The 24,446-nt window shown below is 38.6% G+C and overlaps 1 protein-coding gene across 4 annotated transcripts in view; it reads right to left on the reverse strand.

Annotated features, from left to right (window-relative positions):
* Positions 1-24,446, reverse strand: part of NCALD (neurocalcin delta) — a 429,195-nt gene that overhangs the window by 66,606 nt on the left and 338,143 nt on the right. Inside the window, exon 1 of one of the 4 annotated variants that reach the window (XM_059995005.1) lies at positions 14,770-14,917. The exons of 2 other annotated variants lie outside the window; for them this stretch is intronic. The gene's annotated coding sequence lies outside the window, so the exon portion shown is untranslated. Of the gene's footprint in view, positions 1-14,024; positions 14,198-14,769; positions 14,918-24,446 lie in introns of those variants that run through there. One more of the 4 variants, XM_059995007.1, reaches the window with a different exon arrangement.

Consider the following 24,446-nt stretch of genomic DNA (forward strand, 5'->3'; position numbering starts at 1 on the left):
CTCTGGGAACAACCTCCATCATTCCCCCCAAAAAGCCATGCCCCAGTTTGTCTTCGAGCCTTTCCCCATACTGGTCTTTCTGCCTGAAACAACCTTCCAGAGCTTCTCCTGACTAATGAGCAGGTCAGTGGCCTCATTTTCAACAAGGAAGGTCAACAAACCTGTTTCCAAGGTCAACATCAAGCTTGTTCATTCCCTTGTTTATGCATTCAGTTGCTTGGTTAATCGATCTGTATTGGGCATATAATGCATGCCAGCCCCTATGGAGTGCAGCAAGGACGCAGACCTGAAATAAGGCACCTCATTCACCTTCAGGGAGCTTAGAGTTTAGTGGAAGAGACAAGTAGGAAATTGAGCTGTGGGGTTGGTGTTATAATTGGGGTTTGTATTATGCAGGAGTACTGGGGAAGTTAGCAAGCCTTCCTAGAGGAGGTGGGGCCTGACTGGTGTCCGGCAGGATGAGGCAGTACCTGTTGGAGGCAGATATTATGGGTCTGGTGATGGAATTGGCTCATGTGATCCATCCTCTCACTCTCTGTTCTCTTTGTAAAAATGATCCATGTTGATCATATGGTCAACCAGCATTGGGAGTGCTATGCAGGGCCATGAAAGAAAGAGGAATGGCCTTGTGGTGAGTAAGACATGTGCCACGGCCTCATGCCACTCGGAATGGTAGTACAATCTCACTCTAAGATGGCAGACTAAGCTTCCAAGTTTACCTATCCTACCTCTGTTTTTCAACTATGAAGGCAAAATGAAGATCTACAAGGACTTAGCCCTTCTTCTGCCATTTTGAAAAAATAATTAAAAAATATACTCTAGCAAAATTGAAAATGAATCCAAGAAATAGGAAGACCTGGAAACAATGGAAATAATCCAGTTCAGATGGAAAGAAATCCTAGTGGAACAGCTTATATTTACTCCAAATTACAATAGTGGGACAGAATGCTTGGTGAAAAACATCTTCAACAGAGCAAAAGATTATGATGATTAAACTGGATACCTAAGAATCGGGAAGAAAAACAAAACAAAACAAAAAGAATCAAGAAGTAAACCATGACATGCCACATATGTACTAAAGACTCAAGTTTCTCCAGGTCAACCAGAGAAGAAAAAGATAATTAGACACTCTAGAAAGATAAATATACATAAAAGGCAATCATGGTCTAAATATGAAGCAAGCTAAAATTCAGTTTGTATTTAAACAATTAATGGAATATAAAAACCACTGGTAATTGTAAATATTTTTGCACCCAACACAGGCGTACCTCAATACATAAGGCAAATGCTAACAGCCATAAAAGGGGAAATCGACAGTAACACAATCATAGTAGGGGACTTCAACACCCCACTTTCACCAATGCACAGATCATCCAAAATGAAAATAAATAATGAAACACAAGCTTTAAATGATACATAAACAAGATGGACTTATTTGATATTTATAGGACATACCAACCAAGAAAAACAGAATACACTTTCTTCTCAAGTGCACATGGAACATTCTCCAGGATAGATAATAACTTGGGTCACAAATCAAGCCTTGGTAAATTTGAGAAAATTGAAATCATATCAAGTATCTTTTCTGACTACAACGCTGAGACTAGATATCAATCACAGAAAAAAAACTGTAAAAAATACAAACACATGGAGGCTAAACAATTTACTACTAAATAAACAAGAGATCACGGAAGAAAAAGAGGAAAACAAAAAATATCTAAACAAATGACAATGAAAACACAATGACCCAAAACCTATGGGATGCACCAAAAGCAATTCTAAGAGGGAAGTTGATAGCAATACAGTCCTACCTCAAGAAACAAGAAAAATCTCAAATAAACAACCTAACCTTACACCTAAAGGAATTAGAGAAAGAAGACCACCACCAACAAAAAAAAACCCCAAAGTTAGCAAAAGGAAAGAAATCATAAAGATCAAATGAGAAGTCAATGAAAAAGAAATGAAGAAAACAATAGCAAAGATCAATAAAACTAAAAGCTGGTTCTTTTGAGAAGATAAACAAAATTGATAAACCATTAGCCAGACTCATCAGGAAAAAAAAGGGAGAAGACTCAAATCAACAGAATTAGAAATGAAAAAGGAGAACAACTGACACTGTGGAAATAGAAAGGATCATGAGAGACTACTACAAGCAACTATATGCCAATAAAATGGACAACCTGGAAGAAATGGACAAATTCGTAGAAAAGCACAGCCTTCCGAGACTGAACCAGGAAGAAATAGAAAATATAAACAGGCCAATCACAAGCACTGAAATCGAGACTGTGATTAAAAATTTCCCAACAAAGAAAAACCCAGGACCAGATGGATTCACAGGCAAATTCTATCAAACATTTAGAGAAAAGCTAACACCTATCTTTCTCAAACTCTCTCAAAATATAGCAGAGAGAGAAACACTCCTAAACTCATTCTACAAGGCCACCATCACCATGATACCAAAACCAGACAAATGTCACAAAAAAAGAAAATACAGGCCAATATCACTGATGAACATACATGCAAAAATCCTCAACAAAACACTAGCAAACAGAATCCAGCAGCACATTAAAAGAATCGTACACCATGATCAAGTGGGGTTTATCCTAGGAATGCAAGGATTCTTCAATATATGCAAATCAATCAATGTGATACACTGTATTAACAAACTGAAGGAGAAAAACCATATGATAATCTCAATAGATGCAGAAAAAGCTTTCAACAAAATTCAACACCCATTTATGATAAACACTCTCTAGAACGTAGGCATAGAGGGAACTTACCTCAACAGAATGAAGGCCATATATGACAAACCCACAGCCAACATCATTCTCAATGGTGAAAAACTGAAAGCATTTCCACTAAGATAAGGAACAAGACAAGGTTGCCCACTCCCACCACTCTTATTCAACATAGTTTTGGAAGTTTTAGCCACAGTAATCAGAGAAGAAAAAGAAATAAAAGGAATCCAAATCGGAAAAGAAGAAGTAAAGCTGTCACTGTTTGCAGATGACATCATACTATACATAGAGAATCCTAAAGATGCTACCAGGAATCTATTAGAGCTAATCAATGAATTTGGTAAAGTAGCAGGATACAGAATTAATGCACAGAAATCTCTTGCATTCCTATACACTAATGACAAAAAATCTGAAAGAGAAATTAAGGAAACACTCCCATTTACTATTGCAACAAAAAAAATAAAATACCTAGGAAGAAACCTACCTAAGAAGACAGAAGACCTGTATGCAGAAAACTATAAGACACTGATGAGAGAAATTAAAGACGATACAATCAGATGGAGAGATATACCATGCTCTTGGGTTGGAAGAATCAACATTGTGAAAATGACTATACTACCCAAAGCAATCTGCAGAGTCAATGCAATCCCTGTCAAGCTACCAATGGCATTTTTCACAGAATTAGAACAAAAAATTTCACAATTTGTAGGGAAACACAGAAGACCCCAAATAGCCAAACATTCTTGAGAAAGAAAAATGGAGCTGGAGGAATCAGGTTCCCTGACTTCAGAATATACTACAAAGCTACAGCAATCAAGACAGTATGGTACTGGCACAAAACCAGAAATATAGATCAATGGAACAGGATAGAAAGCCCAGAGATAAACCCACGCACATATGGTCACGTTATTTTTGAAAAAGGAGGCAAGAATATACAATGGAGAAAAGACAGCCTCTTCAATAAGTGGTGCTGGAAAAGCTGGACAGCTACATGTAAAAGATGAAATTAGAACACTTCCTAACACTATATCCAAAAATAAACTCAAAATGGATTAAAGACCTAAATGTAAGGCCAGACACTATAAAACTCTTAGAGGAAAACATAGGCAGAACACTCTATGACATAAATCACAGCAAGATCCTTTTTGACCCACCTCCTAGAGAAATGGAAATAAAAATAAACAAATGGGACCTAATGAAACTTAAAAGCTTTTGCACAGCAAAGGAAACCATAAACAAGACGAAAGGACAACCCTCAGGATGGGAGAAAATATTTGCAAACGAAGCAACTGACAAAGGATTAATCTCCAAAATTTACAAGCAGCTCATGCAGCTCAATATCAAAAAATCAAACAACCCAATCCAAAAATGGGCAGAAGACCTAAACAGACATTTCTCCAAAGAAGATATACAGATTGCCAGCAAACACATGAAAGTTTGCTCAACATCACTAATCATTAGAGAAATGCAAATGAAAGCTACAATGAGATATCACCTCACACCGGTCAGAATGGCCATCATCAAAAAATCTACAAACAATGAATTCTGGAGAGGGTGTGGAGAAAACGGAACCCTCTTGCACTGTTGGTGGGAATGTAAATTGATACAGCCACTATGAAGAACAGTATGGAGGTTCTTTAAAAAACTAAAAATTGAACCACCATATGACCCAGCCATCCCACTACTGGGCATATACCCTGAGAAAACCATAATTCAAAAAGAGGCATGTACCACAATGTTCACTGCAGCATTATTTACAATAGCCAGGACATGGAAGCAACCTAAGTGTCCATCAAAAGATGAATGATAAAGAATATGTGGCACATATATACAATGGAATATTACTTGGCCATAAAAAGAAACAAAATTGAGTTATTTGTAGTGAGGTGGATGGACCTACAGTCTGTCATACAGAGTGAAGTAAGTCAGAAAGCGAAAAACAAATACCATATGGTAACACATGTACATGGAATCTAAAAAAAAAAAAAAGATTCTAATGAACCTGGTGCAGGACAGGAATAAAGATGCAGATGTAGGGAATGGTTGGGCGGACACGGGGAGGGGGAAGGGTAAGCTGGGACGAAGTGAGAGAGTGGCATGGACATAAGTACACTACCAAATGTAAAACAGATAGCTAGTGGGAAGCAGCTGCATAGCACAGGGAGATCAGCTCAGTGCTTTATGACCACCTAGAGGGGTGGGGTAGGCATGGTGGGAGGGAAACGCAAGAGGGAGGGGATATGGGGATATACGTACGCATATAGCTTATTTACTTTGTTATACAGCAGCTACTAACACACCATTGTAAAGCAATTATACTCCAATAAAGATGTTAACAAATAAATAAAATGTCATTAAAAAAACCCCACTGGTGTCTGAAGTAATTAAAGTTAAACCTCTATGGTCAAGGGAGAGGGTCAATAAATATAGTGAATTCCTCTAAATTCTCTGTGAGTTCTAGGCCACTGGGTAAAGTAACTGCTTCCCTATTGTATGATTTAGTTTTGCTTTTGAAAGTGGTTTTGACTTTAATATGTAAGGAACTATATTCCTTACATATTAACTTTTTTATCTACGTTTTCCCCAGGAGACCATTCCTAAAGGTGATCTCTGGTTAAAAACTTTTTATTTCCCCCAAGGTATTTTTGATTATCTCTGATCTTTTCTGATCTTTATGAGATTGTAAACTAAGATTTACTAACTGAAAATATAAACCTATATCCATTGAGAAACAATTAGTTTTTAAGAAACATTGATTCCTCAATCTCTTACTGTTCGATTGAATTTCAATTTTTTGTTTTTTTAAGGGAATTCCTTTATTTCTATTTTTTATTTATTTATTTTTGGCTGTGTTGGGTCTTCGTTTCTGTGCAAGGGCTTTCTCTAGTTGCAGCAAGTGGGGGCCACTCTTCATCGCTACGCGCAGGCCTCTCACTATCGCGGCCTCTCTTGTTGCAGAGCACATGCTCCAGACGCGCAGCCTCAGTAGTTGTGGCTCAAGGGCCTAGTTGCTCCGCGGCATGTGGGATCTTCCCAGACCAGGGCTCGAACCCGTGTCCCCTTCATTGGCAGGCAGATTCTCAACCACTGCGCCACCAGGGAAGCCCTGAATTTCAATTTTTAATTAGCAATTTAATTTAGTTAAAAATTGTTAATTCCTGCTTTAAAGAAATAGTTATCTGAAGTTCAAATGCTTGAGTTCATTTCAGGGTTCTTTTTCTTCTGTTGAAGTGAAGTAAGATGAAATATAAAGTAAACTGAAATATAATGCTTTTTAATTTTAAAATATTAATAGTGGCTATTTTAGGCAGTAGAATATTAAAAGTCAGGTTTATTTTCTTTATATTCTTCTGTATTTTCTGAATGTTCTATCATAAACATATATTGATTCTATACTTAAGTTTCTTAGAAGACTAATATAGGACTATTTGAGAATATTACTGGGACCAGAAAATCTCAGGTTCCATGGCTTTCTCTTTGACAAGCAAGGTGGCAAGCTAAGTGATTATATAAAAATTGTATTGAATATGGTTTAAGTAGGTGGGTTGAACACATGTATGTCTGAAATCTGTACATCGTGGAATTTTGTGTAAACTTTGCTCAGTGTAAACCTAAGAAATTTCCAATTATTTGGGGACTTTTAACAGGGACTTTAATTAATTAATTAATTTATTGCTGCATTGGGTCTTTGTCACTGCACATGGGCTTTCTCTAGTTGTAGCGAGCAGGGGCTACTCTTCCTTGAGGTGCGCGGGCTTCTCATTGCAAAGCACGGGCTCTAGGTTCGAGGGCTTCAGTAGTTGTGGCATGCAGGCTCAGTAGTTGTGGCTCTCAGGCTCTAGAGTACAGGCTCAGCAGTTGTGGTGCACGGGCTTAGCTGCTCTGTGGCATGTAGGATCTTCCTGGACCAGGGCTCGAACCCATGTCCCCTGCAGTGGCAGGTGGATTCTTAACCACTGCGCCACCAGGGAAGTCCCCAGTTTGTTTTAAATTGATAAATTCTAGGTCCTCCACAGACCCACCTTACATGTTGTACATTTTGCTTTTTCCCAGGCATTTTCTTGATCTCAGATGGGTGAGTGTCTATTTCTGTTACTAGGAATGTACTTATGATGTTTCTTATTCGTGGGCAATCCTTTCACTCCTGTTCATGCCAAATATTCTATATCCTTTGAAGCCCAACTCAAAGCTCACTTCCCCTCTGAAGTCGTCTCAATGCCATATACCTTTCTATAGTTAATGTATTCATTAATCACCTACCAGAGATTTAATAAGTGGTTACTATGTGTCCAGTGCTACACTAGGCACTATAAGAAGTTGTACCCAACATGGAAGACAAAGCTCTGGACCTCAGCTGCATATGCTGTCCGGCCTCCCCAACTAGACTGTAACCCTTTCAAAGACTGGCTGGTCCTATGTTACCCTCGTAGTATCCTACTTAGCTGGGACATCTTGGGTGAGGTGGGACATGTGTTGGTCATTGAAAGGTCTAGGTGACTGGACCACATCTTCCTGGTGTTAGTGGTGAGCAAATGAGAGACAACTGGAGGAACCTTACTAGTCCTTGGACACAAAGGAAATCTTTTCATAGGTGCTCAACAACAGGGCCCACTATATGGAATTAATACATGTTGAATGAATACATCAAAAGTGAACAAACTGATTAGCCTTCTAAAGGGAAGGTGGGAAGACCCTCAGGATGGGGTGACGTTTAAGCAAGAAGAAAGTCAGAGGTATTGATTTCTCTGCAGCAGAAGAGACAGAGATGCTTCTTTGAGTCAGGACCTAAGGACTACATTTCTGAATATTTCAAATACTAGGTTTGACCAACACATGGAGCCGCAAGCCAGTGGGACAGCTGCCACTTTGGCAGCTTTACTAAAAGAAAAAAAAAGACTTTGCTGAATGGGCTAAATCTTACCTGCCCAAGAGAAATTCCCTAGCTTTACTATAAATCATTAGAGCAGAAAAATAGGTTAGGAAGCATTGGAAATGGGCCAAAAGAGAGTGTCAAGGAGACAGCAGAATCTAACAATAGAAAACTAGGCAGCAGACTAGACAGAGTAGGTGTGAGAGAGACAAAAGCAGATACAGAGACTAAACAGTGACCAAGGGAAAATGGCACAAGTACTGCTGTCTACACAGGACTCTCCTGTTGAGAGGGTCCCAGCCAGGAGGAGGCAACGAGGGAGATTTCACTAATGCATAGTCCATCACAGTGTAGCCCAAATCTTCTCCTAGAACCATCTATAGCATTACTATGTAGGGACTCTCTTCCAAATTTATGAACAGGATGTGTACCCAAAGCCCATCTGTAATTTAACTGGTAACTGAAATATATTTTCCTCCAGAAATTATTTTAATTAGGTTAGATACTTATGCCAAATCCCCAAAACCTATTTAATCTACATGTACTTACAGTTTAGTCCTTTACACAGGTATTTTAGTAATTTCTAATTACCCCATACATTCCAGTTCCTCTGGTTGCCTATGAAATAATTCTAAAATTCATGGACTTAAAACCACCCCAATTTTTATTTTGCACATGAACCTGCAGTTTAGGGCATGGTTCGGCAGGGGCAGTCCACCTCTGGTTCGCGTGGTGTCAGGAAGGGGAAGGGGGCCCTGGGGCTGGGGCCTGGGATCCTCGGAAGGCTTTGCCCACTCACATTTCTGGCAGTTGATGCTGGTTGTCTGGCTGAGATCTCAGCTGGAGGTGTCGGCTGAAACCTACATATGGCGCCTCTATATGGTCTGGCCTTCCTCATGGTGGCTGGTTTCCAAGGGCAAATGTCATGTGTAAGAGAAACAAAGAATAGCCGAGAGAAAAAAAAAATTGAATTCTTTTTCAAATCCAGCCTTGGAAGTCATCTAGCGTTGTTCTCACTGTGCTCTATCAGTTGGACCAATCACAAAGCTCATGTGGGTTCAAGGGGAAGGCAACAGACTCCACCTCTTGAGGGAGTATAGCAATATTCCAGAAGAGCAAGGGGGAGCAGATAGAATTACAAGGCCATTTTTGGAGAGGAATTTACAAATAGCGTCCCACAATAGTGTACAGTCTGCCACAACATATAACATTACTTCTAGAAGAAATATTCCAGCTTAAGAGGTAATACAGCATAGTGACTCTAGAGCCGAATCCCCAGAGCTCCGTTATATACTTGTGTGATGCTGGGCAATGTGCTCAAGCTCTCTGTCCCTTAGTTTCCTCATTTATGAAATTGGGATGTTGTGAAGAAAAAACAATAGTTACTCTGAAAAAAGCTCAGAAGGCTATCTAGCTCTCTAAGTGGCAGCTGTTCTCATGACACCAGGGATACACGTCCTCCAACTTTGGCAGTGGTACTTCCTGGCTCCTGGGGGGACAGCGGTGGTGGCAGCGCGACAAGGGGTAGAAAATGAATGATAACAGTTCACATTATTGAGTACCTAATACCTGTCAGCTACCATGCCAAGTAAACTGACTTAAAAATCTATAAGGTAGGTACTAATATTATCCAGGTAAGAAAACTGTGACTTTGGTAACTTGCCCAAAGTGACACCTGCAAGTGGTAGAGATGGGATTTGTCCCCAGATCAGTTTAACTAGATGGAAGGAGCCTGAATCCCTGGATTACTGCATGGAGCAGAGCCTGTCTCCCAAATCTGATTTGTGGCTGAGTGAATAAGGAACAGTACTGTATTATGCCGTTGGGACTTGGGGTTATTTATTAGAGCAGTGAACCTATCTTGCCTGGGTGAGTACAGGGAAGATGGGATTGATATGCTTGAGCACAACTAACTTAAGGATTCCTTTCATAAGATGAAATGGCTCTTGTTGTTTGCATAAGGCAGGGTATATGCATAAAAGAAAATTATTCTCTAGGTCAGTCCCTACCAGTCTCTTGTATCTTCTGAACAGGAGAGGACAAGCAGCCTTTGGAAATAGGGCTGGGTGTACTGATCTGGAATCCTTGACACTGATATGAACAGACTGCTCACGAATTAGGCTGACTGTTCACCAGCTGAGGAACGCCTCTTCTAAGGTTTGACTCTGGTGTAAAACCTAATGGTTCCCAGGTTGTCTGCTTGTCTCTTTTGTTTTGATTTTTTTCCCTTATAGAGAAGGTTCTCTTTTTGACTATGCTGACCAGCACAGCTGTGAGGGAGAAACCTTGGTTGCTGTTACACTTAGGTCTCTGGGAAGGTCCCCTATATAGTTAGACTGTAAGTTCCATGATGGCAGAGACCTTGTCTGTCTTGTTCACCATAGCATCCCTAGTGTCTAGTCTAATGTCTGGCACACAGTAGGTGCTCAAAACTTATTGAATGCATGAAAGACTGAATGTTTGAATAAAAGCTCAAGCAAACAGAAGTCAGAAGTCTATAAAGTAACTTGGGCTCTTTAAGCCAGTGGCATATCCCTCAAAGACCACATGAGGGGGGAGCCCCAAATGCCTACTACGATACTGTGGACGCAGTAGCCCCTTGATAAAATGCTTGCTGATTGAGTGATGCAACCCAATGCTTCACCTGACCCATGGCAAAACGTGGGAAGGCGCAGGATCGGATAACTGTTGTGGGATGCTAGTTTTAAATTTATCTCCAAGGATGTTGTAAATATGGTCGTCACAAAATTGGTCGTGGTTTTAGTTGTATGAATCATCCGTAAGTCTGTGGGAGTCAGCAGAGCAGTCAGCCAAAGAATACAACACCCTTCTATCTCATGGATAGGGTTTAAATTCATAAAAGTAAAGCAATTCTAGAATCATCCATAAGAGAATTCATCTTGGCATGAAAGCAGTTTGCAGTCTTTGGTTTTCCTGCACTCATTGCAATTCAGAAATCAGAAAATATGGACAATCCTCCTTTTAGGACAGGCAGCAGCTAGACTATCTTTCAGACTAGAGATTTCTTTCTTGAAAATCAAATATAGAACTTTCATGTGATGTAAGTATACTATGTTTTACATTAATGTAAACTAAGTTTTAAAGGGATGCTATGTCTCTAATTAAAGGCATTTACAGAAATATGTCCAAAAATCCCCTAAAGTTCACTGCAGAAATAAAAAGAGCAGACTGTTTTTGGTTTGGAGTAGATGCCTCCGTTGGATTTAAATATTTATCATATAATTTTTGTATCGAAGTCTTAATGAGCACTAACTTTTACGGCATCACTTCTGGAAACAATAAAAAATACTGCGTTTTGGAATGCTATTTCTAGTTGATTTCCATCACAGGTACCATTAAAATAACACTTGATTTCATGAAAAATAATGGCACATTCCTTTCCAACTGGATTCTGAGATTTTTGACTTTTTCCAAGTTTCTTTATCAAGGTGCCACAGACACTCAAAGCCCCCGAAGAAGGTGTCCTTTTCTAGTCCAAAGAATAAGAAATGTTTGGGAAGATCCTCTTTTGTAATTCCCCGAGAACACATGAAGAAAAACTGCTAAGCTTCCATTTCAGATGTTAGGGATTTGGATAGAGTTTAAACACCAGCTTGTGCATAATGTCATAGCTCCAATTTTCTTATGCTGGGGTGATGGTGCTGATGTAATAAAAGGATGTAAGGACTAAGCGCAGAGCTGGAAAGGCAGCGATACACGACATCAGCCAACTAACTGCAAAGTCACCTAGTTAGCTGCAGAGGAAAATTAGGCAATATCTTCTGCAAGTTAAGAGTGACATGGGAAAGGAGACAATTCTTATATAAGTCACCCTAAACAATAATATTAATATTTCCTGTGTTGTTCTTGAATATCCAATAAGTCAAATAAGATTTTGCGTTCCGATTACTTGGGAAGTGTCTCCATTCCTCATTTCATTTTGAATCAATGTCTCCTGTTCCAGGGACCTCTGACAGGTGAACCAGCAGGCTCTATCCAGAGTAACTGAAATTTACATTACAAGTGATCAATTTATGCATGTATGTGCTTTACATCAAACTGAAAAGTGACATAAATTCTTTAATGCTCATTTCAATTGTTGTGAGCACACAAAGTACCTTCTAGAATATTTCTTCAGCTACGATCTCATATAACATCCTGCATTCTTCATGAAAGTACTACTTGCTTATTTTCTTTGACTGGATAAAGGTCCCTTTGTAAATAGCTATAGTCTTACTTCTATGGTCCACGGTTTTAACTTGCGTTAACACTATAAGTTTTTCCTCTTAACCCCTATCTAACTAGGTATGAGCTCAGTCCAAGTACACAAGCCTGCTTATGGATTAAGGAGGAAAACAAAAGAAATTTACAATTTGGTAGCAATGTGGATACCACCCCTTTCACACAGAAATTAGAGAATACTGTGAAATTCACACCGTCAGAGAATAAAATCAGATGTGGTAGAGCTGAATGTGGAAATGGAGGTGTGGATTTTGTCCAGTGCAGTTCCAAGACCTTTTAGCATCACAAGCTTACATATCATTTAACTCAGGGGTGGAGAGAATTCATGGGATCCAGGAACTTGGATGGGAAAAATATTCTATCTTTAGTTTCACTAACCTCAAAGTAAAATTTAGATTAAAATGTAGAGCATAAACCACCATACCTGCGGTTTTGTTGCCAAGAGAAATCACAGATATTCTCACATCACATTACAGTCACTGTAGCCATCTCGAAATACCTTTTATGTTCATCACTACTTCAAAATTATGGTAGTTATTATAACTATGGTAGTAATTATAACTGCTGCTAATTTGTTTTATTTAATAGTGAATTATTGACAACACACACAATTTTAAAAATTTGGTTAATGTATTTCAATAAAAGTAATTCCCTTTGTCATCCTGCATACTTTATCATGCATTTAAAATCATCATTCTAAGGAGAACCTATAAGCTTCACCAGCCTGCCAAAGAGGTCCATGGCACTCAAAAGATTAAAATCCCTTGAAACTGTACATAAAGCATTTAATAATGCAACATCCAGGTTTCTAGAGTAAATGATTCCTTGCTAGTATCTTTTGAAGTTGAAGCAAACTTGACCTTGAAATCAACACAGTCTCATTGCTGTAAATAGATGATTCTGATAAGAGTCATTTTTTCCCCTAATTTTCCGTAAGAAAAGACCTGTAGATTCTAAACTATTTCTGCCATCATAGCATAGGTTGTTTTCTTCTAATGATAAACTTTATCATTGTCATTTTGCCGATCAACACTAAAATATTCACTTATTTCGTATTGCTGAAATCCAGTCTGTTTTATTAGGGCACTGAATACAATCATTTTATAACTTTAAAACACAGAGAGAGCATCAAGAAAATCTTCACTACCTGGAAAAACTATAACGAAAATTCCTTATTTTGAGTAAAAGAAGCAAACATCAAAGCATCCCATCAAAGACTGCTTTTAAATGACAGTGCTACTGGCTATGGGTCCTATTCATGCTCACTTGAAACACTGCAAATCAATTAACATATTTCTAGGAGTGTTAGGAATAGGGCCTCTGAGTTATTATAATTATGAGGTAAATTAAACAATGAGATAACGCCTCAGTAGATGTGCCTCGAGTGTAAGCACATTAAGAGTTTTTGGAAAATCCTCCATGGAGACTCTGGCCAAAAACAGACATATCAAATGCCAGCAAGTTAAATGAATATTCACTCATTGAAAGCTACTGAGAAATTATTTATGCACTCACAATTATTCACTTATTATTGAAGCTAAATACTGTTCAAAATGTTCATCTCTAAGTAAAATAAAGGTGATCAGAATTCAGAAACTAATAAAGAATATAGAAAAGAATAATAGATTCTTGCTATCTTGATATACAACTCACATACTGTAAAACTGATATGTAACTCACATACTATAAAATGTGTATTCTTCATTTACATAGTTAAACCATTATTTTTCTATTCATCAAAACAGTAGGTATATTACATGTGCTGCTCTAAAATTTGCCTTTTTTTCCAGTTAAATTTGTAAGATTTAGATACCTGCTTATAAATCTAGGCTCGATCAACTTCAGTACCAGAGGTTTTTGTTGAATTACAAGCTACGAAAACCATCCAACTTGTGTGCAATGATGGAAAATTCAAAATTACTAAACTTGGGAAAGAAAGGAACTACAACAATGCAACACCCCCCATTTGTAGTATATATTGTTATAGGAATAGAGATTAAAAGCTTTATTAATCACAGTTATCAAATTACTCATTCAAGATCTAGAGCGATTTTCAGTGGCTATTTATATCTGTCTTTGAATTAAAGTAGATCTACCAATGATAATTTAGTTTTAGGGCTATTGTTTTCTTCTCTAGGTAATTATTTCAATTTTTAAATATAAAAATAGCTTACATGCCTCCTTAGTGAATGAAGACCATCCAATGCTATTCTCTTCACAGCTGAATTTTCAGAGGAAGATACTGAAAATGTGCACTTTGCTCTGAGAACCAAAAAGCAACTGCATGAGCACATGTCAGAGGTTCCACCCCAACTTCCTTGGCATATTCCAGATTATTTTTCTCTAAACAGGAAGCTCTTGACAGTTTTCCCTGGTATTTTCAGAATACTTTATTTACTAGAAGAACCCCAACTTTTGTTTCAAAGTATAATGTTCTTTCCCGCCGTGCCTATTGTTGCTAATTATGAATGCTACAAACAAGACAGAAACCAAATACCAAACTACTCCAGGCTGATTCAGAATATGGTAGCAAATATAAGAAAAGCAAAGTTAGCAACATGTTGCAAGGCTATGCTGGAGTCTTTAAACCGAAAACAATACTGAAGGGAGGATTCCTGGAATTCAACGGGGAATATTTGGCTCAAGCCGCAAAACCTGTATCTCTAAATAATGTCATGTTAGCAAGTGTTGAACAAGAAAGGCGGCTAACATTTTAACCTACTTCATAGAACACTAATCCAAATTTAACCAAATGCCAGAGATTCCACCCGAAATTAACAACTAGAAGCTGCTTCACATTTTTCTCCTGGTACAACAGTAATTGTTCATGAAGACAAACTTGTAAGAGGTAAGAGAGAGGGCCAAACCACAATGATCTACAAACACATCTAACTACTGTATATAAAGCAAACTAATTACCTCACACAGAAGAAGTGCAAGATTTAACAGTCCATGCTCTGCAGCCCCTGGGACGCAGAAGCAGCAGCGGCAGCAGCGTTAAGAGCAGCAGCGGCGGCCAGCATCCACCAGATTCTCACAGGCCTTTGACTGTGTGGACTCAGCCACAGACTCTGCCTCCGGCTGACGTCAAAGTCCCTGTCACATGGCCAGATGAAAGCCAAGAGAGCATTGGTTGTCGTAGCAACCACAGAACAGCTCTGAAATTATTTCAATAGGTCATCTGTCACTGTGATGTGTATGTGTTTGTGAGTGCATGTGTGTATGTGTGTGTGTGTGTGTGTGTGTGCACGCACACACCCCACAACCATCACGGACAGCTACCCAGCAACCTCAACCCTTGAAGTTGTGACTAAAGAGTGCCTACAACTTTCCTCTTCAAGGCTGTTCCTTACAGTTTCTGGCAAGAAAATGCATGCCCCTCTGAAGTTCCCATTGGTCTCAGTGTCACCAGCATGAAGTTTGTGTCTCTCTCTGTAGAACAGAAGGAAAGAACTAAGAAATGCTGGGGATAGTATTCTAAGCTAATTAAATCTATTTGTAAGTAAATGGATAAAAACAGAAGCTCAAGGGGAGCTGGAAGAAAAGATATTTTTAAAATGATATAAGAATCCACATCAATGTACTGAGACCAGGCTAGTAATGGAAAGAAAGAGAAGAAACATGGGGCGTGGTGGCCCTGAGTCAGATGAGAGTCTAATGAGCCTCACGTCAACTAGGATGGGGAATCAGGTGAGATGAATTCAGGATCCCTGCATTGTAAAATGTCTATGCAAGGATGAACGACCAAAACAGTTTCAAAACAGTGCTACTTTAAAACGCTTTACATTTTAAACTTTTTTGGATTTTTACTTTGGGGGTCACCATAGAGGTGCCAAATCCTCCCCTTCTAAATGCTCTTGTCCACATCCCTTTGGGACTCAGCATGGAGTAAATGGGTGTCCCCAAACACAAACTTCAGTGAAAGCCTAGGACAGCAGAATAAAAGGAAGGTCCGGCACATTTTCTAACTTCAGCTTCATTTCCTTTAGGACAACCCTACCTTACTTCTAACTCCACACAGTGCTTATTTCCTAGTTCATTCTCCCTCTTAATTAATAGGAAGTCCATTAAATAAGATGAAATAAAATGCAGAGGAAGGTACTCTGAAAAATACATCCATTGAAACATATACCATTCAAAGGGGAAAGAGGTTAAAAGGCGGGGAGAAGAGATTGCTCTCAAAACCTTCCCATGCTAAAGTTATCAGGATTTCTTCTGGCTGGCTTCTGCTGGCTTCTTTAAAAAGACAAAAAGTAGCTCTGGGGTGCTACAAAATATAAATGGAAACTAAACCAGCTGAGCAGACTACATTTATGTCACTGCAAAAGAATGAAATTTCTTCAGTTAAGAGTCAGGAATTACTTCTAGCACAGTAAGACTAATGTTCAAACTGACCATAGAATCTTCCTATTCCATCTTCCTCTTCCTTTTTACTTCTGTCCCAGCCCCATCTGGGAGAAAAGATACATTTTTATTTGCAAAGTTATTTTCCTGATGCTATTAGCTGTAGCACTGCAAAAGTAAAATCAAAGTGTAATGCTATAATGAACGCTCCCCCCTTTAATTTCAGATTAATGATAGCTAGGAATTTACCTCTTAGCACAAGGACAATTGGCTCATTGAATCCAATGCCTATCTAAATGGGTCAGGATGTCACACCAGTGGTAGATTTCAGCAACAGTCACAATTCACAAATTTGTAATTTGTTCCAGTTATAGTTCTGGTTTTCTGTCAGAAGTGTACATCACAGCAATGAGGGGAATGGGAAGAGAGGAGAGAAAGCATTTCCTTCTAGACTTCCAGGGCCCCATGTTCTCTGAGCTGCCTGCTTTACCATCTCTTTGACTCCAAATCCATGGCTGCCTAATCATCTCTTCCTCTTTATGCAGTGAAACTGCAGTACCACAGTTTGCCAATAGGTGATGTCCTCTGAAACAAGAAGTAATCAGTTCTTAAAATTCTGGCCTTAAATTAGTTCAAAATTCAACAAATACTAACACCTTTTTATTTTGAATTTTCTATCATTTTTAAGACTAAGTAGAGGGGGATCTTCAAGATGGCGGAGGAGTAAGACGTGGAGATCACCTTCCTCCCCACAAATACAACAAAAATACACCCACATGTGGAACAAATCCTACAGAACACCTACTGAACACTGGCAGAAGACCTCAGACTTCCCGAAAGATGCCTGAGGGTGACCTACACACAGAGCAGGGCCAAAACCGAAGCTGAAGCCCAGGAGCTGTGCGTTCAGAAGAGCAAGGGAAATTTCTCTGTGCAGCCTCAGGAGCAGCAGATTAGTAAATCCCCACAGTCAGCTTGATGTACCCTGCATCTGTGATACCTGAACAGAAAACGAATCATCGCAAAAGTGAGGTGGTAGGCTTGGGGTTTGCTGTCTGTGACTAATTTGTTTCTAATTTTAATGTTTATCTTAGTTTAATTTTTAGCACATGTTATCATTGGTGATTTATTAGTTTGATTGCTCTCTTTTTAAATTTTTTTTATTTTAATAATTTTTTTAAATGTTTTAAATTATTTTATTATTATTATAATTTTTCTTTCTTTTTTTTCTCCCTTTTATTCTGAGCCGTGTGGCTGACAGTGTCTTGATGCCCTGGCCTGGTGTCACACGTGAGCCTCTGAGGAGGGGGAGCTGAGTTCAGGACACTGGACCACAAGAGACGTCCCGGCCCCAAGTATTACCAATCGGCAAGAGTTCTCCCAGAGATCTCACTCTCAACACTAAGTCCCAGATTCACCCAGTGGCCAGCAAGCTCCAGTGCTGGATGCCCCATGCCAAACAACTAGCAAGACAGAAACACAACCCCAACCATTAGCAGGGAGGCTGCCTAAAATCACACTAACTTCACAGACACCCCAAAACACACCACCGGATGCAGCCCTGCCCATCAGAAAGACAAGATCCAGCCCCACCCACCAGAACACAGGCACTAGTCCCCTCCACCAGGAAACCAACACAAGCCACTGAACCAACCTCACCCACTGGGGGCAGACACCAAAAACAACGGGAACTATGAAGCTGCAGCCTGCAAACAGGAGACCCCAAACACAGTAAGTTAAGCAAAATGAGAAGACACAGAAATATGCAGCAGATGAAGGAGCAAAGTAAAAACCCACCAGACCAAACAAATGGAGAGGAAATAGGCAGTCTACCTGAAAAAGAATTCAGAAAAATGATAGTAAAGATGATCCAAAATCGTGGATATAGAATGGAGAAAATACAAGAAGTGTTTAATAAGGACCTAGAAGAACTAAAGAGCAAACAACGATGAACAACACAATAACTGAAATTAAAAATTCTCTAGAAGGAATCAATAGCAGAATAACTGAGGCAGAACAGGTAAGTGACCTGGAAGATAAAATAGTGGAAATAACTACACCAGATCAGAATAAACAAAAAAGAATGAAAAGAATTGAGGACAGTCTCAGAGACCTCTGGGATAACATTGAATGCACCAACATTCGAACTATAGGGTCCCAGAAAAAGAAGAGAAAAAGAAAGGGTCTGAGATATTTGAAGAGATTATAGTGGAAAACTTCCCTAACATGCTAAGGGAAATAGTCACTCAAGTCCAGAAAGTGCAGAGAGTCCCATACAGGATAAATCCAAGGAGACAAATATTAATCAAACTATCAAAAATTAAATACAAAGGAAAAATACTAAAAGCAGCAAGGGAAAAGCAACAAATAACATACAAGGAAATCTCCATAAGGTTAACAGCTGATCTTTCAGCAGAACCTCTGCAAGCCAGAAGGGAGTGGCAGGACATAGTTTAAGTGATGAAAGGGAAAAACCTACAAACAAGATTACTCTACCCAGCAAGGATCTCATTCAGATTCGATGGAGAAATTAAAACCTTTACAGACAAGCAAAAGCTAAGAGATTTCAGCACCACCAAACCAGCTTTACAACAAATGGTCAACGAACTTCTCTAGGCAGGAAACACAAGAGAAGGAAAAGACCTATAATAACACACCCAAAACAATTAAGAAAATGGTAATAGGAACGTACATATCAATAATTACCTTAAGTGTAAATGGATTAAATGGTTTGGATTATACCAAAAGACACAGACTGGCTGAATGGATACAAAAACAGGACCTGTGTATATGCTGTCTACAAGAGACCCACTTCAGACCTAGGGACACATACAGACTGAAAGTGAGGGGATGGAAAAATATTCCATGCAAACAGACATCAAAGGAAAGCTGGAGTAGCAATTCTCATATCAGAAAAAATTGACTTTAAAAAGACTATTACAAGAGACAAAGAAAGACACTACATAATGATCAAGGGATCAATCCAAGAAGAAGACATAACAATTATAAATATATATGCACCCAACATAGGAGCACCTCAATACATAAGGCAAATGCTAACAGCCATAAAGGGGGAAATCGACAGTAACATAGTAAGAGTAGGAGACTTTAACACTCCACTTTCAAAAATGGACAGATTCTCCAAAATGAAAATAAATAAGAAAACACAAGCTTTAAAGGACACATTAAACAAGATGGACTTAATTGATATTTATAGCACATTTCATCCAAAAGCAACAGAATACATTTTCTTCTCAAGTGCTCATGGAACATTCTCCAGGATAGATCATATCTTAGATCACCAATCAAGCCTTGGTAAATTTAAGAAAATTGAAACCATATCCGGTATCTTTTCCAACCACAATGCTATGAGACTACACATCAATTACAGGAAAAAACTGTAAAAAATACAAACAAATGGAGGCTAAACAATACACTACTAAATAACCAAGAGAACCCTGAAGAAATCAAAGAGGAAATCAAAAAATACCTAGCAACAAATGACAATGAAAACACAATGACTCAAAACCTATGGGATGCAGCAAAAGCAGTTCTAAGAGGGAAGTTGATAGCAATGCAGGCCTACCTCAAGAAACAAGAAAAATCTCAAACAATCTATCCTTACACTTCAAGCAATTAGAGAAAGAAGAACAACAACAAGAACAAAAACCCCAAAGTCAGCAGAATGAAAGAAATCATAAAGATCAGATCAGAAATCAATGAAAAAGAAATGAAGGAAACAACAGCAAAGATCAATAAAACTAAAAACTGGTTCTTTGAGAAGATAAACAAAATTGATAAACCATTAGCCAGACTCATCAGGAAAAAAAGGGAGAAGACTCAAATCAACAGAATTAGAAATGAAAAAGGAGAAGTAACAACTGACACTGCAGAAATACAAAGGATCATGAGAGATTACTATAAGCAACTATATGCCAATAAAATGTAAACCTGGAAGAAATGGACAAATTCTTAGAAAAGCACAACCTTACAGGACTGAACCAGGGAGAAACAGAAAATATACACAGGCCAATCACAAGCACTGAAATTGAAACTGTGATTAAAAATCTTCCAACAGGGGCTTCCCTGGTGGCACAGTGGTTGAGAGTCCACCTGCCGATGCAGGGGACGTGGGTTCGTGCCCCAGTCTGGGAGGATCCCACATGCCACTGGGATCGTGAGCCATGGCCGCTGAGCCTGCGCATCTGGAGCCTGTGCTCCGCAACGGGAGAGGCCACAACAGTGAGAGGCCCGCGTACAGCAAAAAAAAAAAAATCTTCCAACAAACAAAAGCCCAGGACCAGACAGCTTCACAGGCCAATTCTATCAAAAATTTAGAGAGAAGCTAACATCTATCCTTCTCAAACGTTTCCAAAATATAGCAGAGGGAGGAACACCCCCAAACTAATCCTACGGGCCACCATCACCATGATACTAAAACCAGACAAAGATGTCACAAAAAAAGAAATCTACAGACCAATATCATTGATGAACACAGATGCAAAACTCCTCAACAAAATACTAGCAAACAGAATCCAACAGCACATCAAAAGGATCACACACCATTATCAAGTGGGGTTTATACCAGGAATGCAAGGATTCTTCAATATAAGCAAATCAATCAGTGTGATGCACCGTATTAACAAATTGAAGAATAAAAACCATATGACCATCTCAACAGATGCAGAAAAGGCTTTTGACAAAATTCAACACCCATTTATGATAAACACTCTCCAGAAAGTAGGCTTAGAGGGAATTTACCTCAACACAATAAAGGCCATATATGATAAACCCACAGCCAATATCGTCCTCAATGGTGAAAAACTGAAACCATTTCCTCTAAGATCAGGAATAAGACAAGGTTGCCCACTCTCACCACTATTATTCAACATAGTTTTGGAAGTTTTAGCCACAGCAATCAGAGAAGAAAAAGAAACAAAAGGAATCCAAATCGGAAAAGAAGAAGTAAAGCTGTCACTGTTTGCAGATGACATGATACTATACATAGAAAATCCTACCAGAAAACTACTAGAGCTAGTCAATGAATTTGGTAAAGTAGCTGGATACAAAATTAATGCACAGAAATCTCTGGCATTCCTATACACTAATGATGAAAAATCTGAAAGTGAAATCAAGAAAACACTCCCATTTACCACTGCAACAAAAAGAATAAAATATCTAGGAATAAAACCTACCTAAGGAGACAAAAGACCTGTATGCAGAAAATTATAAGACACTGATGAAAAAATTAAAGATAATACAAGTAGATGGAGATATATACCATGTTCCTGGATTGGAAGAATCAACGTTGTGAAAATGACTCTACTACCCAAAGCAATCTACAGATTCAATGCAATCCCTATCAAACTACCAATGGCATTTTTCACAGAACTAGAACAAAAAATTTCAGAATTTGTATGGAAACACAAAAGACCCCGAATAGCCAAAACAATCTTGAGAACGAGAAACGGAGCTGGAGGATTCAGGTTCCCTGACTTCAGACTATACTACAAAGCTACAGTAATCAAGACAGTATGGTACTGGCACAAAAACAGAAATATAGATCAATGGAACAGGATAGAAAGCCCAGAGATAAACCCACACACATACGGTCACCTTATCTTTGATAAAGGAGGCAAGTATGTACAGTGCAGAAAAGACAGCCTCTTCAATAAGTGGTGCTGGGAAAACCGAACAGCTACATGTAGAAGAATCAAATTAGAACACTTCCTAAAACCGTACACAAAAATAAACTCAAAATGGATTTAAGACCTAAATATACGGCCAGACACTGTAAAACTCTTAGAGGAAAACATAGGCAGAACACTCTATGGCATAATTCACAGTAAGATCCTGTTTGACCCACCTACTGGAGGAATGGAAATAAAAACAAAAATAAACAAATGAGACCTAATCAAACTTACAAGCTTTTTGAACAGCAAAGGAAACCATAAACAACATGAAAAGACAACCCTCAGAATGGGAGAAAATATTTGCAAACGAAGCAACTGACAAAGATTAATCTCTAAAATTTACCAGCAGCTCATGCAGCTCAATATGAAAATAACAAACAACCCAATCCAAAATGGGCAGACCTAAACAGACATTTCTCCAAAGAAGATATACAGATTGCCAACAAACACATGAAAGTTTTGCTCAACATCACTGATCATTTGAGAAATGCAACTCAAAACTACAATGAGGTATCACCTCACACCAGTCAGAATGGCCATCATCAAAAAATCGACAAACAATAAATGCTGGAGAGGGTGTGGAGAAAAGGGAACCCTCTTGTACTGTTGGTGGGAATGTAAATTAATACAGCCAGTATGTAGAACAGTATGGGGGTTCCTTAAAAAACTCAAAATAGAACTACCATATGACCCAGCAATCCCATTACTGGGCACATACCCTCAGAAAACTGTAATTTAAAAAGAGACATGTACCACAATGTTCACTGCAGCACTATTTACAATAGACAGGACATGGAAGTGTCCATCGATGGAGGAATGGATGAAGAAGATGTGGCACATATATACAGTGGAATATTACTCAGCCATACAAAGAAAAGAAATTGAGGTATTAGTAGTGAGCTGGATGGACCCAGAGTCTGTCATACAGAGTGAAGTAAGTCAGAAAGAGTAAAAACAAATACCATATGCTAACACATATATATGGAATCTAAGAAAAAAAAAAAAAAAGGTTCTGGTGAACCTAGGGGCAGGACAGGAATAATGACACAGATGTAGAGAATGGACTTGAGGACACGGGGAGGGGGAAGGGTAAGATGGGACGAAGTGAGAGAGTGGCACAGACATATATACACTACCAAATGTAAAATAGATAGCTAGTGGGAAGGAGCTGCATAGCACAGGGAGATCAGCTTGGTGCTTTGTGACCACCTAGAGGGGTGGGATAGGGAGGGTGGGAGGGAGACACAAGAGGGATGGGATATGGGGATATATGTATACATATAGCTGATTTACTTTGTTATACAGCAGAAACTAACACAACATTGTAAAGCAATTATACTCCAATAAAGTTTTTTTTTTTTTAAAGACTAGTATACTTTATTGTATACTGACTTGGGCACTCATATTATAAGTTAAAATTATCAGTGGACTGACCTTCAAAATGAAAAGTGGATACATGTAATCCTTTTTTCTATAGCATGCTTCCAACCTGCCATCACTCATTTCCCTTTGCAAACTGTCTAGAATTAGAGATTCCTCTTACAGCTAAGGAAGTCACTGGTCTCTTGCAGAGTTGAAATTGTGACAATGATCTCTTTGGAGCTCAGGTTTCTACCCATTTGGCTAATTAATCCAAATGTAGGTAAAAATATCATAGGAAATACATATGAGGGCCTTTTCCAATCACAGCTCACTGCATTGAAGACAATATGAGTCATTTTCTTTTTAAAATAATAACTCATATTTTTAGGTAAAAATGATTCACTTAATTTAAAAATACCCATTCAAAAATACTTCTGCACCATAGTTTTCACTTGCTGTATGAATGTCAGGGCTCCTTATTATTAGTTTGACCACTCTGTTGGAAATAACACTTAAATGCTACTAAACAAGCATTCTGACTTGGGTTCACATACCTGAATTAACAGGTGTTTTAGGCAATGAGTAGACAACTATAATCAGCCTTTTATTTGATGTTTCTAGGTAGAAATTTTGCTGTATCCCTGTCTCAGCATTTTAGTGGGAAGGCCACAGACCTATTGTTTGGAAGCACTGGGTTCAAATCTCATCTGGGTAAGTTACTCAAGTGCTCTGAGCCTTAGTGCCTACATCCTAAGGTTGTTGTGAGGATTTTAAAATTCTGATACCCTGTGACAGGGTCAGTGGCTCAATGTATATGTAATTTCTTACTTATCTGTCTGACTCTGATAAGTCTAAGACCTTCAGGGAAAGGATGAATCTTATTCATCTTTACAACTCTATGGTTAATAGCACAAGGACCAGAACACGAATGCTCAATAAATGTTGAGTGACTCCTCAAAATGCTGAGAAAGAAATGTTTCCTTTTTCTTCCTGCTAACAGAGAAGGGAGAGCCTCCCCTCAACCCCCCCAAAAGGCAAAGGAACGAAAAACAAAACCAAAAATGTTGAGTTATCACAAAATTTTCTAGCGATGAATGGGTTCAAGTAAATTTGCCAAATAAATCAAACTTATCTCTATTAAATCATATTTATTATGAGTGCACATAAGTTATATGCTGATGTATTTTATGGTTATAG

This window comes from Delphinus delphis, chromosome 17 (genome assembly GCF_949987515.2).
Source record: "Delphinus delphis chromosome 17, mDelDel1.2, whole genome shotgun sequence".
NCBI lineage: Eukaryota > Metazoa > Chordata > Mammalia > Artiodactyla > Delphinidae > Delphinus > Delphinus delphis.